The sequence below is a fragment of the Lampetra planeri genome, chromosome 2 (assembly GCF_965212315.1).
Source record: "Lampetra planeri chromosome 2, kcLamPlan1.2.h2, whole genome shotgun sequence".
In the NCBI taxonomy this organism is placed as follows: domain Eukaryota; kingdom Metazoa; phylum Chordata; class Hyperoartia; order Petromyzontiformes; family Petromyzontidae; genus Lampetra; species Lampetra planeri.
The window spans coordinates 32,278,099-32,295,610 of NC_136108.1; the positions used below are offsets into that span (position 1 = coordinate 32,278,099).

General features: G+C 48.5%; 7 non-coding genes across 7 annotated transcripts; all 7 read left to right on the plus strand.

The window, feature by feature from the left end:
* Positions 1 to 1,122: 1,122 nt before the first annotated feature.
* On the plus strand, positions 1,123 to 1,196 carry TRNAI-AAU (transfer RNA isoleucine (anticodon AAU)). Its single transcript has one exon. It is a non-coding gene; the product is annotated as a tRNA-Ile (tRNA).
* Positions 1,197 to 2,245: 1,049 nt separating this feature from the next.
* Positions 2,246 to 2,319, plus strand: TRNAI-AAU (transfer RNA isoleucine (anticodon AAU)). The gene has a single exon. It is a non-coding gene; the product is annotated as a tRNA-Ile (tRNA).
* A 1,041-nt stretch (positions 2,320 to 3,360) lies between these two features.
* Positions 3,361 to 3,434, plus strand: TRNAI-AAU (transfer RNA isoleucine (anticodon AAU)). Its single transcript has one exon. It is a non-coding gene; the product is annotated as a tRNA-Ile (tRNA).
* A 1,338-nt stretch (positions 3,435 to 4,772) lies between these two features.
* Positions 4,773 to 4,846, plus strand: TRNAI-AAU (transfer RNA isoleucine (anticodon AAU)). The gene has a single exon. It is a non-coding gene; the product is annotated as a tRNA-Ile (tRNA).
* A 1,041-nt stretch (positions 4,847 to 5,887) lies between these two features.
* On the plus strand, positions 5,888 to 5,961 carry TRNAI-AAU (transfer RNA isoleucine (anticodon AAU)). The gene has a single exon. It is a non-coding gene; the product is annotated as a tRNA-Ile (tRNA).
* A 1,338-nt stretch (positions 5,962 to 7,299) lies between these two features.
* TRNAI-AAU (transfer RNA isoleucine (anticodon AAU)) lies at positions 7,300 to 7,373 on the plus strand. Its single transcript has one exon. It is a non-coding gene; the product is annotated as a tRNA-Ile (tRNA).
* A 1,053-nt stretch (positions 7,374 to 8,426) lies between these two features.
* Positions 8,427 to 8,500, plus strand: TRNAI-AAU (transfer RNA isoleucine (anticodon AAU)). The gene has a single exon. It is a non-coding gene; the product is annotated as a tRNA-Ile (tRNA).
* Positions 8,501 to 17,512: the final 9,012 nt, after the last annotated feature.

The window sequence follows — 17,512 nt, forward strand, 5'->3', positions numbered from 1 at the left end:
AATAATATCCCAGGTATTATAGGCTGGGGAGCTTTGTACAGGGATGCGAAGGGCATGGGCAACAGCATCTGCTGTTGGACTGAACCTCTATGCTCTCACGTCTGTATGCTACCCTCTTCCATTCACGTTTGTTCCTCACTTCGACTGTGATCCGTTGCTTGGAGGGTATGGTCAAACACATGTTTAAATTTGATAAGGTCATGAAAATAAAAACAAAAGCTGAATAAGCCCATGAAGAACGATAAGAGAGATACATTGAGGCAGGAGGAGGGACACGTGGATTGGAGAACACATTTAAATTTAGAGACATCGTTTTGTCTGTTGATTAAAATGGGCCTGGGAAGGACAGGTCAGCTCGAAGCGACGTTGGCAGGTGGTCGAGACGAATGATGGAATGACAGACAAATGAGGTGAATATGCCAGAGAGAGGACGTCCACTGCTGAGATCCACAGGAACATTTACAAGAAAGGACTGCGTGTGTATATGGTGCATGTAGTCTCCAGCCCCACATTACAGTGGATAGCATCGCGTGTCATTTTGAGTCGTTGGCGATATGTTAACGATCTCGCATCGTGTACAGGATGTCGTGGGTTCGATTCCGACCCTGACGCCTGCTGTCTACTTAGAGTTTGCGAGTCTCTCTCTCTGTGGTCGCGTGGATTTTTCTCCGGGGCCTCCGGTTTTCCCCTCCACATTTAGAAACATGCCTTTAGAGTACAGTATTTGGCTGCTACAAATGTCCACGTGATAAGCCACTTTGTTCAGCTGTCATTTGTGGCCAGGTCGCTCCTGAAAAAGTGCTTTATAACTCGGTGGGCCTTATCTGGTAAACATTTTTAATAGTTTATATCTTAACAGAGGTGTCCTACCTCGCTTCTAAACATCCGGCAGTTCACCAGCATTGGTTCAGGTCAAGCCTGGGCTCTGCTGGTGAGACACTGAAATATTGAAACCGGTCCAGGGTTTTGCTTGAATTGCACTCATGCTGCCGACATTGTGCACTGGCAGAGAAGTCCGTGTGGCTTATGGCACGTGGAACAAATACTTTGAAGGCGTGAATGCAGAAATGCGGGAATAGAAAGTAGACTTATCACGCGTCGACTCCAACATTGTGAGCGTGTGGCCGGTTAGCTCAGCTGGTTAGAGCGTGGTGCTAATAACGCCAAGGTCGCGGGTTCGATCCCCGTACGGGCCATTGACGCTTTTGTTAATTCACACCGTTGTTGTGTTTTATTCAAAAATGTTCAGCTGACTTCATCACAGTATGGTTCACGTAAAAAAACATCGTGATTTTCTTGAAACACATTCCTGCGGAGGGAGCTGGTAGGAACGTTGGGTTGCTCGGTCAATGGCCAGGGTCAACGGCGGCGTGGTGTATTCCGCAAATATGGCCGACTGTGAGGGCGGGCACAAGCCGGCGTGAGTAGGTTAAACGTTGAGTTTTATAAGGGCACCACGGGGTGACCAGCCCCTCCCCACCCAGCCACACCTCTCCCACACCCCCACACAGCCCCACCCTCCCCACCCACCCACCCCACCCTCCCCTCTCCACCCAGACCCACCCCTACCATTTTTTGATGCACGACGGACGGACGGACAGAATAATCCGCTGTGGGCTAGTGTAACCAGGAGGTTCCTACCAATATAACATCGCGTGTAATTTGTGTCGTTGGAGAGATGTTAACGATCTCGCATGGTGTACAGGATGTTGTGGGTTCGATTCCGACCCTTACGCCTGCTGTATATTTCGAGTTTGCGAATCTCTCTCTCCATGGTCGCGTGGACTTTTCTCCGGGTCCTCCGGTTTTCCCTCCACATTTAGAAACATGCCTTTAGAGTACAGTATTTGGCTGCTACAAATGTCCACTTGATAAGTCACTTTGTTCAGCTGTCATTTGTGGCCAGGTCGCTCCTGAAAAAATGCTTTATAACTCGGTGGGCCTTATCTGGTAAAAATGTAAATAGTTTGTCTCTTAACAGAGGTGTCCTACGTCGCCTCTAAACATCCGGAAGTTCACCAGCATTGGTTCAGGTCAATCCTGGGCTCTGCTGGTGAGACACTGAAATGTCGAAACCGATCCATGGTTTTGCTTGAATTGCACGAAAGCTGCTGAAATTGTGCACTGGCAACGATGAACGTGTGGCTGATGGCACGCGAAACAAATACTTTGACAAGTTTGAATGCGGAAGTACGGGTATAGACAGTAGACATATTACACGTCGACTCAAACGCTGTGATCATGTGGCCGGTTAGCTCAGCTGGTTAGAGCGTGGTGCTAATAACGCCAAGGTCGCGGGTTCGATCCCCGTACGGGCCATTGACGCTTTTGTTAATTCACACAGTTGTTGTGTTTTATTCAGAAATGTTCATCCGCCTTTATCACAGTATTGTTCACGTGAAAAGCATCGTGATTTTCTTGAAACACATTCATGCGGAGGGAGCTGGTAGGCACGTTGCGTTGCTCGGTCAATGGCCAGGGTCAACGGCGGCGTGGTGTATTCCGCAAATATGGCCGACTGTGAGGGCGGGCACAAGCCGGCGTGAGTAGGTTAAACGTAGACTTTTATAAGGGCACCACGGGGTGACCAGCCCCTCCCCACCCAGCCCCACCCCTACCACCCCCCACCCAGCCCCACCCCACCCTCCCCACCCTCTCCTCTCCACCCAGCCCCACCCCTCCCAATTTTTTGATGCACGACGGACGGACAGAATAATCCGCTGTGGGCTGGTGTAACCAGGAGGTTCCTACCAATATAACATCGTGTGAAATTTGTGTCGTTGGAGAGATGTTAAGTACTTCGCCTGGTATACAGAAGGTTCTGGGTTCGATTCCGACCATTACGCCTGCTGCTGTATATTTTGAGTTGGCGTGTCTCTCTCTCCGTGGTCGCGTGGATCTTTCTCTGGGTCCTCCGATTTTTCCCTCCACATTTAGAAACATGTCTTTAGAGTCCAGCATTTGGCTGCTATAAATGTCCACGTGATAAGCCACTTTGTTTAGCTATCATTTGTGGTCACGTCGCTTCTGAAAAAGTGTTTTTTTAACTCGGTGGATCTCATCTGGTAAACATTTGTAATAGTTTATATCTTAACAGAGGTGTCCTACCTCGCCTCTAAACATCCGGCAGTTCACCAGCATTGGTTCAGGTCAAGCCTGGGCTCTGCTGGTGAGACACTGAAATTTTGAAACCGGTCCAGAGTTTTGCTTGAATTGCACTCATGCTGCCGACATTGTGCACTGGCAGAGAGGTCCGTGTGGCTCATGGCACGTGGAACAAATACTTTGAAGGCGTGAATGCAGAAATGCGGGAATAGAAAGTAGACTTATCACGCGTCGACTCCAACATTGTGAGCGTGTGGCCGGTTAGCTCAGCTGGTTAGAGCGTTGGGCTAATAACGCCAAGGTCGCCGGTTCGAACCCCGTACGGGCCATTGCCGCTTTTGTTTATTCACACCGTTGTTGTCTTTTGTTCAGCCGCCTTCATCACAGGATGGTTCACGTTAAAAGCATCGTGATTTTCTTGAGTTACATTCGTTGAAGAGGACAGTCGTCATGACTTCTTTCTAAATCGAAAGGCTTTGCAACATTGGCTGCTAAGTGGACACACAGACACCACGTGCGGTTTAACATAGAGAATAGTTCAATCTAATAATATCCCAGGTATTATAGGCTGGGGAGCTTTGTACAGGGATGCGAAGGGCATGGGCAACAGCATCTGCTGTTGGACTGAACCTCTATGCTCTCACGTCTGTATGCTACCCTCTTCCATTCACGTTTGTTCCTCACTTCGACTGTGATCCGTTGCTTGGAGGGTATGGTCAAACACATGTTTAAATTTGATAAGGTCATGAAAATAAAAACAAAAGCTGAATAAGCCCATGAAGAACGATAAGAGAGATACATTGAGGCAGGAGGAGGGACACGTGGATTGGAGAACACATTTAAATTTAGAGACATCGTTTTGTCTGTTGATTAAAATGGGCCTGGGAAGGACAGGTCAGCTCGAAGCGACGTTGGCAGGTGGTCGAGACGAATGATGGAATGACAGACAAATGAGGTGAATATGCCAGAGAGAGGACGTCCACTGCTGAGATCCACAGGAACATTTACAAGAAAGGACTGCGTGTGTATATGGTGCATGTAGTCTCCAGCCCCACATTACAGTGGATAGCATCGCGTGTCATTTTGAGTCGTTGGCGATATGTTAACGATCTCGCATCGTGTACAGGATGTCGTGGGTTCGATTCCGACCCTGACGCCTGCTGTCTACTTAGAGTTTGCGAGTCTCTCTCTCTGTGGTCGCGTGGATTTTTCTCCGGGGCCTCCGGTTTTCCCCTCCACATTTAGAAACATGCCTTTAGAGTACAGTATTTGGCTGCTACAAATGTCCACGTGATAAGCCACTTTGTTCAGCTGTCATTTGTGGCCAGGTCGCTCCTGAAAAAGTGCTTTATAACTCGGTGGGCCTTATCTGGTAAACATTTTTAATAGTTTATATCTTAACAGAGGTGTCCTACCTCGCTTCTAAACATCCGGCAGTTCACCAGCATTGGTTCAGGTCAAGCCTGGGCTCTGCTGGTGAGACACTGAAATATTGAAACCGGTCCAGGGTTTTGCTTGAATTGCACTCATGCTGCCGACATTGTGCACTGGCAGAGAGGTCCGTGTGGCTTATGGCACGTGGAACAAATACTTTGAAGGCGTGAATGCAGAAATGCGGGAATAGAAAGTAGACTTATCACGCGTCGACTCCAACATTGTGAGCGTGTGGCCGGTTAGCTCAGCTGGTTAGAGCGTGGTGCTAATAACGCCAAGGTCGCGGGTTCGATCCCCGTACGGGCCATTGACGCTTTTGTTAATTCACACAGTTGTTGTGTTTTATTCAGAAATGTTCATCCGCCTTTATCACAGTATTGTTCACGTGAAAAGCATCGTGATTTTCTTGAAACACATTCATGCGGAGGGAGCTGGTAGGCACGTTGCGTTGCTCGGTCAATGGCCAGGGTCAACGGCGGCGTGGTGTATTCCGCAAATATGGCCGACTGTGAGGGCGGGCACAAGCCGGCGTGAGTAGGTTAAACGTAGACTTTTATAAGGGCACCACGGGGTGACCAGCCCCTCCCCACCCAGCCCCACCCCTACCACCCCCCACCCAGCCCCACCCCACCCTCCCCACCCTCTCCTCTCCACCCAGCCCCACCCCTCCCAATTTTTTGATGCACGACGGACGGACAGAATAATCCGCTGTGGGCTGGTGTAACCAGGAGGTTCCTACCAATATAACATCGTGTGAAATTTGTGTCGTTGGAGAGATGTTAAGTACTTCGCCTGGTATACAGAAGGTTCTGGGTTCGATTCCGACCATTACGCCTGCTGCTGTATATTTTGAGTTGGCGTGTCTCTCTCTCCGTGGTCGCGTGGATCTTTCTCTGGGTCCTCCGATTTTTCCCTCCACATTTAGAAACATGTCTTTAGAGTCCAGCATTTGGCTGCTATAAATGTCCACGTGATAAGCCACTTTGTTTAGCTATCATTTGTGGTCACGTCGCTTCTGAAAAAGTGTTTTTTTAACTCGGTGGATCTCATCTGGTAAACATTTGTAATAGTTTATATCTTAACAGAGGTGTCCTACCTCGCCTCTAAACATCCGGCAGTTCACCAGCATTGGTTCAGGTCAAGCCTGGGCTCTGCTGGTGAGACACTGAAATTTTGAAACCGGTCCAGAGTTTTGCTTGAATTGCACTCATGCTGCCGACATTGTGCACTGGCAGAGAGGTCCGTGTGGCTCATGGCACGTGGAACAAATACTTTGAAGGCGTGAATGCAGAAATGCGGGAATAGAAAGTAGACTTATCACGCGTCGACTCCAACATTGTGAGCGTGTGGCCGGTTAGCTCAGCTGGTTAGAGCGTTGGGCTAATAACGCCAAGGTCGCCGGTTCGAACCCCGTACGGGCCATTGCCGCTTTTGTTTATTCACACCGTTGTTGTCTTTTGTTCAGCCGCCTTCATCACAGGATGGTTCACGTTAAAAGCATCGTGATTTTCTTGAGTTACATTCGTTGAAGAGGACAGTCGTCATGACTTCTTTCTAAATCGAAAGGCTTTGCAACATTGGCTGCTAAGTGGACACACAGACACCACGTGCGGTTTAACATAGAGAATAGTTCAATCTAATAATATCCCAGGTATTATAGGCTGGGGAGCTTTGTACAGGGATGCGAAGGGCATGGGCAACAGCATCTGCTGTTGGACTGAACCTCTATGCTCTCACGTCTGTATGCTACCCTCTTCCATTCACGTTTGTTCCTCACTTCGACTGTGATCCGTTGCTTGGAGGGTATGGTCAAACACATGTTTAAATTTGATAAGGTCATGAAAATAAAAACAAAAGCTGAATAAGCCCATGAAGAACGATAAGAGAGATACATTGAGGCAGGAGGAGGGACACGTGGATTGGAGAACACATTTAAATTTAGAGACATCGTTTTGTCTGTTGATTAAAATGGGCCTGGGAAGGACAGGTCAGCTCGAAGCGACGTTGGCAGGTGGTCGAGACGAATGATGGAATGACAGACAAATGAGGTGAATATGCCAGAGAGAGGACGTCCACTGCTGAGATCCACAGGAACATTTACAAGAAAGGACTGCGTGTGTATATGGTGCATGTAGTCTCCAGCCCCACATTACAGTGGATAGCATCGCGTGTCATTTTGAGTCGTTGGCGATATGTTAACGATCTCGCATCGTGTACAGGATGTCGTGGGTTCGATTCCGACCCTGACGCCTGCTGTCTACTTAGAGTTTGCGAGTCTCTCTCTCTGTGGTCGCGTGGATTTTTCTCCGGGGCCTCCGGTTTTCCCCTCCACATTTAGAAACATGCCTTTAGAGTACAGTATTTGGCTGCTACAAATGTCCACGTGATAAGCCACTTTGTTCAGCTGTCATTTGTGGCCAGGTCGCTCCTGAAAAAGTGCTTTATAACTCGGTGGGCCTTATCTGGTAAACATTTTTAATAGTTTATATCTTAACAGAGGTGTCCTACCTCGCTTCTAAACATCCGGCAGTTCACCAGCATTGGTTCAGGTCAAGCCTGGGCTCTGCTGGTGAGACACTGAAATATTGAAACCGGTCCAGGGTTTTGCTTGAATTGCACTCATGCTGCCGACATTGTGCACTGGCAGAGAGGTCCGTGTGGCTTATGGCACGTGGAACAAATACTTTGAAGGCGTGAATGCAGAAATGCGGGAATAGAAAGTAGACTTATCACGCGTCGACTCCAACATTGTGAGCGTGTGGCCGGTTAGCTCAGCTGGTTAGAGCGTGGTGCTAATAACGCCAAGGTCGCGGGTTCGATCCCCGTACGGGCCATTGACGCTTTTGTTAATTCACACCGTTGTTGTGTTTTATTCAAAAATGTTCAGCTGACTTCATCACAGTATGGTTCACGTAAAAAAACATCTTGATTTTCTTGAAACACATTCCTGCGGAGGGAGCTGGTAGGAACGTTGGGTTGCTCGGTCAATGGCCAGGGTCAACGGCGGCGTGGTGTATTCCGCAAATATGGCCGACTGTGAGGGCGGGCACAAGCCGGCGTGAGTAGGTTAAACGTTGAGTTGTATAAGGGCACCACGGGGTGACCAGCCCCTCCCCACCCAGCCACACCTCTCCCACACCCCCACACAGCCCCACCCTCCCCACCCACCCACCCCACCCATCCCCTCTCCACCCAGACCCACCCCTACCATTTTTTGATGCACGACGGACGGACGGACAGAATAATCCGCTGTGGGCTAGTGTAACCAGGAGGTTCCTACCAATATAACATCGCGTGTAATTTGTGTCGTTGGAGAGATGTTAACGAGCTCGCATGGTGTACAGGATGTTGTGGGTTCGATTCCGACCCTTACGCCTGCTGTATATTTCGAGTTTGCGAATCTCTCTCTCCATGGTCGCGTGGACTTTTCTCCGGGTTTTCCGGTTTTCCCTCCACATTTAGAAACAATCCTTTAGAGTCCAGTATTTGGCTGCTACAAATGTCCACTTGATAAGTCACTTTGTTCAGCTGTCATTTGTGGCAAGGTCGCTCCTGAAAAAGTGCTTTATAACTCGGTGGGCCATATCTGGTAAAAACTGTAAATAGTTTGTCTCTTAACAGAGATGTCCCCTACCTCGCCTCTAAACATCCGGAAGTTCACCAGCATTGGTTCAGGTCAATCCTGGGCTCTGCTGGCGAGACACTGAAATGTCGAAACCGATCCATGGTTTTGCTTGAATTGCACGAAAGCTGCCGAAATTGTGCACTGGCAACGATGAACGTGTGGCTGATGGCACGTGAAACAAATACTTTGACAAGTATGAATGCGGAAGTACGGGTATAGACAGTAGACATATTACACGTCGACTCAAACGCTGTGTGTATGTGGCCGGTTAGCTCAGCTGGTTAGAGCGTGGTGCTAATAACGCCAAGGTCGCGGGTTCGATCCCCGTACGGGCCATTGACGATTTTGTTAATTCACACCGTTGCTGTCTTTTATTCAGCAATGTTTATCACAGGATGATTCATGTAAAAAGCATCGTGATTTTCTTGAGTTACATTCCTTGAAGAGAACAGTGAAATATAATAGTATTCTTTGGGTCTTTCGGTAAAGTCACGACGTCGTAGTTTTTTGTTATTTTCTTTGAACTTATTTTCTTTGAACTTATCGACGTCATTTTAGCGAAAGACCCAAGTAATATGAATTGCTGCAGTCACGAAAGCTTCAAGTCAAGATTAAATTTCCCAGGTGTTATAGGCTCGGGAGCTATGTGCAGGAATGCAAAGGACATGGGCAACAGCATCCACTGTTGTACTGGACGTCTATGCTCTCACGTCTGCATGCTACCCTCCTCCATTCACTTTTGTTCCTCACTTCGACTGTGATCCGTTGCTTTGGGGGTCAAGGGTTGGTGGATCACGAACGTGGTGATGGTCAAATAACCACCATGGCCATCAATCAGGGCGTGGTGAGGTCCTCATCAAGCAATGGATGGAACATGGGGCTGTTCATAACACACTGCAGAGTGGCCTTTGCTGGCAATGATCAGTGATGTCCATGATTTAGAACAGCCTCACACGTTAAATTAAAGATCACTTGTGATTATCGTTAAGCGTCGATGTGGATAATAAGTAATGACATCAACAAGCAGACACAACGCCTCTAATACATATCTGCCATTCAACGTACATCTCTTTATTTGTTTCACACGTCCTATCCGCAACATGTACGGCCCCCTGGGAAAAAAGTGAGTTCCGTATTGAAATTCCTTCGGTATGATATCGTAAACTTTCATAATATGTGTTATTGCGGGAAGGCCAAGAGAAACCAAAATTAGTGCAAAGCAAGGATAAATCAACAACAATTTGCTAAAACATCCTCTTTTAAAAGGATAAGCTTGTGTTTTTGAGAGGGTGTGACATGGCCTATATAGCTAGCAATAATGTTTAATAAAACTATTGGTAGGTTCATCTTCTTGGTTCTTTCGGTAAAGTCACGTAGAAGATAAATAATAAAATAATGATTTTTTTTATATATAAACTAATTATTTTCTTTTTCTTATTCTATTATTTTCCTTCTACGTGACTTTACCGAAAGAACCAAGCAGATGAATCCCTGCAGTCACGAAAGCTTTAAATCGAAATTTATTGGTAGGTTATAATTGCTGGCGAGTGACAACTATTGATAATGATTGAATTCTAATTGTCATATTTTGTAATATATCAACTTTGATGGATGGGAAATTAAGGTCATACATCTATCGACCTCAATAATGGCGTAGCATGATAGGCATAGGTCCTGGTGCAAACCATGAAATGGTCTTAATTCCCCCACCCCCCCCTCTGCCTATCCCACCCTATGGACCTCTCCCAGTGCAGTTTCACCACTCAAACACTCCACAGTTCCCGCCGCTGGACCTTGACGTGCCTGCATGTAGTTGAGGCTGGACCTTGAGCTGGACACGGTGCTCTGGATGGAAGCGCTGCGTTCGTCCTCCGCTGCCCGCGGGGTCGGGAGGTCGCGTGCGAGGATGCGCATGGAGTATTTGCTCGTGTATGAGAACGGCTCCGGTGACGACGTCGATGATGGCGGTGACGATAACACGAGAGGCGCGTCTCCCTGGCAGAGTCTGCCCGATGCCAGCAGCAGGGTCCGGTCGCCAAAGAAGCACATGCCTGGAAGAGCGCAGAGTGCAGTGACGCGCAGGGCGGTGTGTCTGAGTGTGATAAGCCTGGACATTTGGAGTTTGCGTGTCTCTCTCTCCGTGGTCACGTGGGGTTTTCTCCGGGTCCTCCGGTTTTTTGCTTCGCATGTGGAATCATGCGTTTAGAGTATGTGGCTGGTATAAAGTTCTCCATAATAAGCTACTTCATATTCATCTTCTTGGTTCTAAGTTACGTAGAAGGGAAATAATAAAATAATAAAAATAAAACATAATAAAATAATTCTCACGACGTTTCGGCCACAACGCAAGCAGCGTCTTCCCGACAGACCTGTTCTTCACCTGAGGACGGCTGCTTGCATTGTGGCCGAAACGTCGTAAGAATTATTTTATTATGTTTTATTAGTATTATTTTATTATTTCCCTTCTACGTGACTTTACCGAAAGAACCAAGAAGATGAATCCCTGCAGTCACGAAAGCTTTAAATCGAAAAACATCACTTCATATTCTTGGTTCTTTCGGTAAAGTCACGTAGACGGGAAAGGTGTGAAATCCACAGAAAGAAAATTCTGATGATGATTGCTTGTGTTGCAGTCGAAACGTCGTGAGAATTTGTATTGTTTTATATTTATATTATTTTATTATTTCCCTTCTACGTGACCGAAAGAACCAAGAATATGAATCCCTGCAGTCAAGAAAGCTTTAAATCGAAAAAATAAGCCACTTCGTTGAGCTATCTGTTGTGGCCACGTCGCTTCTGGAAAGAGAGCAATATATCGCAGTGGGCCTTTCCTGGCAAAACTAAATTAGTTTAAATTTCGATTTAAAGCTTTCGTGACTGCAGGGATTCATCTTCTTGGTTCTTTCGGTAAAGTCACGTAGAAGGGAAATAATAAAATAAAAAAAATAAAACATAATAAATTAATTCTCACGACGTTTCGGCTACGCTCCAAGTTTGGTGGTGTTTCATTCTTCACCTGAGGACGGCTGCTTGCGTTGTAGCCGAAACGTCGTGAGAATTATTTTATTATGTTTTAGTTTTATTATTTTATTATTTCCCTTCTACGTGACTTTACCGAAAGAACCAAGAAGATAAATTAGTTTAGTTTATCGCTTTCAGATTTCTCAACGTGATTTCCTGCTCAATCGAGCATTGAGGCAGTGCTCATCTCCTCTTCACGTAGCCCTGAGCCAGTGGTGGAAGAACTTCCATAATCTCATGTTTGGGCTGAGTCTATCCATAGGATGGCCACTGTTGACGTCCCGGTCGGCGTAATGGTTAGCACACTGGATGGTGAGCCCATCAACACGAGTGGGTTAGATTCCTGACCACGACTAACATCAGTGGAAAGTGTCAATTAACCCCTTCACATGAATGTCATCAGTCGTCTCTCGTATGGCTAATGTAAATGCAGAACAACCACTTACAATTTCACATTGAGGTGTTCAAGCCATGCAACCACGTCAGGAGCCGGGGAGTGTATCGCTGTGACGTCTCCTTCGTACTTGTGGATCAGGCATTGCGTCGTTTATACGTCGTACGGTCCGTTCCAAATCTCATCGGTGCTTGGCGGGATCGCGCAGGGCGCTGCACCACACGCGCGATTTTGGCCCGCTACCTTTAACCTTCTCTTCCGACGCCAGGCGAACGCTGCCGCTGGCCACGACGGAGCCCAGGGGTCCCAGCGTGAAGAGCAACACGAGGCCCGCGGCGTTGGATGCCAGGGCCAGCGTCGCCGAGCGAGGCTCGAAGGCGACCAGGTCTGGCACGGCGAGGCCCGGCATGAGCACGCGACGGGTGGCGCACGTGCCGTGGCTGCTGCCGTCGAAGGACACGAGCAGGAGCGTAGAGGGCGGGGGCCCCGCGGCCAGGGAGTTCGCGGACTCCACGCAGTGACACAAGTCCGCCGAGCTGCGATGCTGCAAGGCATGGGCCGGATGGATTAAAAGGTAAAAATATATATATACCGATACCACAATATTATCGTTGTCATCATCACGAGCATCGGGATGCTACCGCGGGGGTAATGGTTCGCGGTCTATGGTTTGCAATCCTAGAGGTTAGCAGTTCAAACCAATCTTTTGGTGCGACAGTTATAACAATGGGGCAAGTTTCTTGAGTCCACCTGCCTCTATCCAAGCAGCCGTATAAATGTGTAACACCAAAGTCGATCGGCAGTTACAGCTGTCGATCAGGAAAAATTTGAAAAAAATCTCACCGTGGTCATTTAGCCAACGATGTTAGCGATGGCTGGGAATCGAACTCAGGTGGCATGTGGAGGTCATAATGCAGTGTACTAACGACCGTGACAACCAATCCCTCTTCACGTACATTGCCATAAATGACAAATCAAGGGAAATATTCGCTTACGTTGTTATATGCATGTCGAAGTAACCATTGGCGCGGCCGTGAATCTCTCACCCTCGGGTGGCCCGGCAGCGCCTTCATCTCTTCAATTCCCGGTTCGACAGCGGGTGCGAGGGAGACTTGAGAGCTCGCCAGTCGCTCGCCCGCCGTTTTATTGTGAGGCCACGGAGTTGGCGCTGCCGCCACCGCCGCCAGCCCCGGCGCCTCCAACGCCACCGCCAGGAGCGACCCCCCCACAGGTAGCGCCGCAGAGGCGAACCCTCCCAGGTGGAATATGGGGCAGGTGGCAGACGGGGACAGGGACCGACGCGCCTCGTGCCACTCGTACAAGAAGATGGAGTCACCCGCGGCAACAACCAGACGCCTGCCACCGTCGCTCCACGCTGCGCACCGCACGGCTTGCGGGCAGCAGGGATGGCGCAGCTGGTGCTGGTGCTGCTGCTGCTGGTGGTGTTGGTGGTGCGGCAAGGGGACGCGGATCCGCGAGTTGCCCTGGCGGGCAGCGGGCAGCAGCCACGCCTCGCCGCCGGTGAGCAAGGCCAGCGCGTCGCTGTTCGGGTGCCACACGCAGCCCTGGGGCAGGATGGGCTGGCGCACCGCCACCTCGCAGGTCTGCGAAACGAGCAGGTTCGCGCAAGGGTCGTGCCCTTTGGCCGCCGGGTCCGACGGGAGCTGGCCCACGTGGCGCAGGAGCCACACGGTGGCGTGGCGCTTGTGCTGGACGGCGAGCAGCGCCGCCGAGCCGGGGCAGCAGAAGGCGCCCCAGCAGAGGTCCCGCACGTGCTCGAACGTGCCGATGATGGAGTTGTCAAGCAGCGAACAAGCGGTGGAACTGGCGGGCGAGATCGTTCCGGTTGTGGGCGAGGCTCCGACTCCCACTGCGAACAAGGAAGGGTGCCGTTGTTTATTTCTGTGGCTGGCGTTGAGGTTGTTATGTATATTGAACTTCTTTCGCACCGTACGTAGATAACCGTGCTAATCTGAGGTGCGGGGGATGGACAACAAACTGAACACAAAAAGAAGTTCTCAAGAAATTAGTTTTTCAATCAAAATGATTTAAATGCAGATAACTCCAGTGGCTTCCTAATATCGGGAGAGCGTTCCAGACGGCCGCAGAAGCAAGCACACCTGAAAGTGCGCGATGCGGTGGCCGTTTCTGTTCGATGGCTGAGCCAAAAGCCGCCGCTGCTGCTGCGAGGATGACGCAGAGTTCGCGTGATGATAGTTTACGCACTTTGAGATGGCCGGATTTGCAGGGTTTGTGTAGAGTGTTTCTTTATAGACAAGGATCATCATTGTTATCGTTCACGAATGCCACTTCCAAATCATGTTGATCTCATGTCATTCATCAAAGTTTGTACTCCTATTGTGTTTTTGTATTGTTTGTTATTGTAACTTCCTGACCCACCACTACTGGACATCTGTGAAAAAGAGCTTTATAGCTCTTCGGATTCCTCCAGTAAAAATAAATATTCTGATTCTGAAGTTACTTTCATCTTCAACTTTGTCACAATCATCATTATCATCAATACTGCTATCATCATTATCATCATTATAAAAATCATCCACCAATGTTATCTTCACCATCATCATCCACAAATGTGATTTACAAAACATGAATTGCAATTTATCGTCCATCAATACAATACTCTATTCATCATCACCGTCTGTACTGCTCTCATCATGAACAACCATCGTCCACCAAATGTTTACCGAGTCATCATCATCGTCGTCGTCACAATCACCTGCCGTGTCTGTTCGCCCGTCCTTGTCGGAGTCGGCGCTACGGAGTCTCAGGCAGGCGAGCATCACGCGGCGCCCGTCCGTCCAGGCGAGGCCGTGCACGGGGTGCAGGGCCTTGCGGAGTGCGTTGGCTCCACACCGCGGCATCTTCGTTCGTCCCAACTCCATCTAAACTACAAAAGAAAAAAGAAGCGACCTGGCGCCTGCCACAAATGATAGCTCAACGAAGTGTCTCATCGTCGCGTGGAAATGTACAGCGGGCAAATGCGCTAATCGCTCTTTGATTCTAAATGTGGAGGGGAAAACCGGAGAACCCGGAGAAAAATCCACCCGACCGCACGGGGAGATCACGCAAACTCCAAATATACAGCAGCAGGCGTCAGGGTCGGGATCGAACCCACGACCTCCTGTATACCAGATGAAGTCGTTAACATCTCACGACGGGGAGAGAGAGACACGCAAACTCCAAATATACAGCAGCAGGCGTCAGGGTCGGGATCGAACCCACGACCTCCTGTATACCAGATGAAGTCGTTAACATCTCACGACGGGGAGAGAGAGACACGCAAACTCCAAATATACAACAGGCGTCAGGGTCGGGATCGAACCCACTACCTCCTGTATACCAGATGAGGTCGTTAACATCTCACCACGGGGAGAGAGAGACACGCAAACTCCAAATATACAACAGGCGTCAGGGTCGGGATCGAACCGACGACCTCCTGTATACCAAATGAGGTCGTTAACATCTCACCACGGGGAGAGAGAGACACGCAAACTCCAAATATACAGCAGCAGGCGTCAGGGTCGGGATCGAACCCACGACCTCCTGTATACCAGATGAGGTAGTTAACATCTCACCACGGGGAGAGAGAGACACGCAAACTCCAAATATACAACAGATGTCAGGGTCTAGATCGAACCCACGACCTCCTGTATACCAGATGAGGTCGTTAACATCTCCCGCAGCTCCCGGTCAAGCGGCGCTGTTCGCCAAAATTCGAGATCGTACTAATCGGAGGTGCGGGGAAAGACAACAAACTAAACACAAAAAGCAGTTCTAAACAAATGTATCAACAGTTGCTGCAATATGAGCGACAGTCACATCCACCGTAAGCATCATCCGTGTAACTTCAACAGCGGAAATGTCATCACAACTAGCAATAGCATCAGCAGTAGCAGGAGCATCATCAATTATTGTTGTTATTAAGCAATGTTACATTATTCTTACCTGGAGGATTGTGTAGTCGACAGAGATTTTTCCAGATTTCCTGACTCTACGTCGCAGAACTTATACAAACGTTGAATCAAGCAATTTAGGAACTCGTAGATAACTTGATTTTGTATTTGTAATTCTCAACAGCATTACTACATATCCCGAATACAAATGCCTGTTCAGACATTGTAAAGCTTTACCAGACGCAGATAAGCGATTATAAATGGTGTGGCTTTGCTTTCCAACACACCAGTGTGCTCTACTAGTGACGATAACGAAATGGCGTGTTCTGTTAACGTGACAAACCTTACTAATCGGCTTTGTCGAGTGGTGGCCGGTTTAACGAAATATGTATATGTACGCGACCTAACCTGTATTATGGATAAATGTACCTTTCATAAGTATATGCTTTCATAGCATCATCTCTCGCAGCAGGTGCCATGGCTCTCTGACCAAAGCCTTGTGAGCCGCGCACAATTTATAAAAAAAAAAATGTTAGCCAAAACGCTGTAATCCGTGGCCAGATGTCCACACGGCTCATTGGATTACAGTGTCTCTGTGTGTCTCTGTGTGTGTCTGGAGCGGCGGTGGAGCGATGAGCGCGCCTCGCATCGCGACGAACTCGGCGGCCCGAGTTCCAATCTCGCTCACGGCCACTAACATCAGTGACGAATATTTGAACCGGTCCTGGGCTTCCCTAAAGTCAACTCAGCCTCAAATGTGTACCCGGTGCTGTGTGTAAACATCGCCACTGGGGAGACAAAGGCGGTCGGGCGTGGTGCTGGCCCCCCTACCCCCCTCGTGTGCCATTGCCGGCCTTCATCGGTGATCGCTAACAGCATTTTCCCAAACCAGTATGTTCAGGCTATACTTGGAATATTTGTTTTTGGTTGACCCCTCATGACCCGATAAACGTATCCCATCGCCTCCCGGAGGAGCTCCATCGTAATAATCATCGGTATTGCTGTGAAGGCAACATAAACATTGTCCAGATCTTTTGTGGATGTGTCAGCTCTCTCCACAGTCCAATATGGATTGCACGAAGAGTTCCCAGACAGCATTTAGTCTTAATGCTCAATTCCGCCGCATACACAAACAGTCTAAGTTTGATTTCGATTTAAAGCTTTCGTGACTGCAGGGATTCATCTTCTTGGTTCTTTCGGTAAAGTCACGTAGAAGGGAAATAATAAAATAATAAAAATAAAACATAATAAAATAATTATCACGACAACGCAAGCAGCCGTCCTCAGGTGAAGACCAGGTTTGTCGGGGAGACAGCGTCTGACGCTGTGGCCGAAACGTCGTGAGAATGATTTTATTATGTTTTATTGTTATTATTTTATTATTTCCCTTCTACGTGACTTTACCGAAAAAACCAAGAAGAAGTCTTAGTTTGGTTGGATAGAGGGGGCTCATCGGATGTGGCATGGGAGAGAGAAGAGATGGCCTGATGCGGTGCAAGAGGTCCCTTGCCTCTCTGGAAGATGTTTGAAATCAAGGGGCCGTCCATAGATGACGTCACGCACCTCTGGGGGGGGGGTGTCAGACATTTGTGACGATGTGTGACGAGGGGGGGGGGGGGTTTGAGAAATGTGACGTCACAGCAAAATGCGAAACTTTAAATAAATATAGACAACACGTTCTACTTAATTAAATATACTTTTTAATAAATGTTTTCTCCTACAACATCAGAGTGCAGTGCAACAATAAATACGCACTACAATGACAATAGTTTAGCGATTTGAAGCATGTTTTATTTTCAAAAAGGAAATATGTTTTTTAGGGGGGGTGGGGCAGAGCTTTGTGACGTCATATTTGAGGGGGGGTCTGACTTTTTGTGACGCCGTGTAACGAGGGGAGGGGGTCAAAAATCGTCCAAAATCGCGTGACGTCATTTATGGGCGGCCCCTAAGGTGCTCGTGGGCAATTGGAGGCAGGTAGAGAAGCGACGCTCGCAACAATCAGCAGTCCGAAGCAATTAT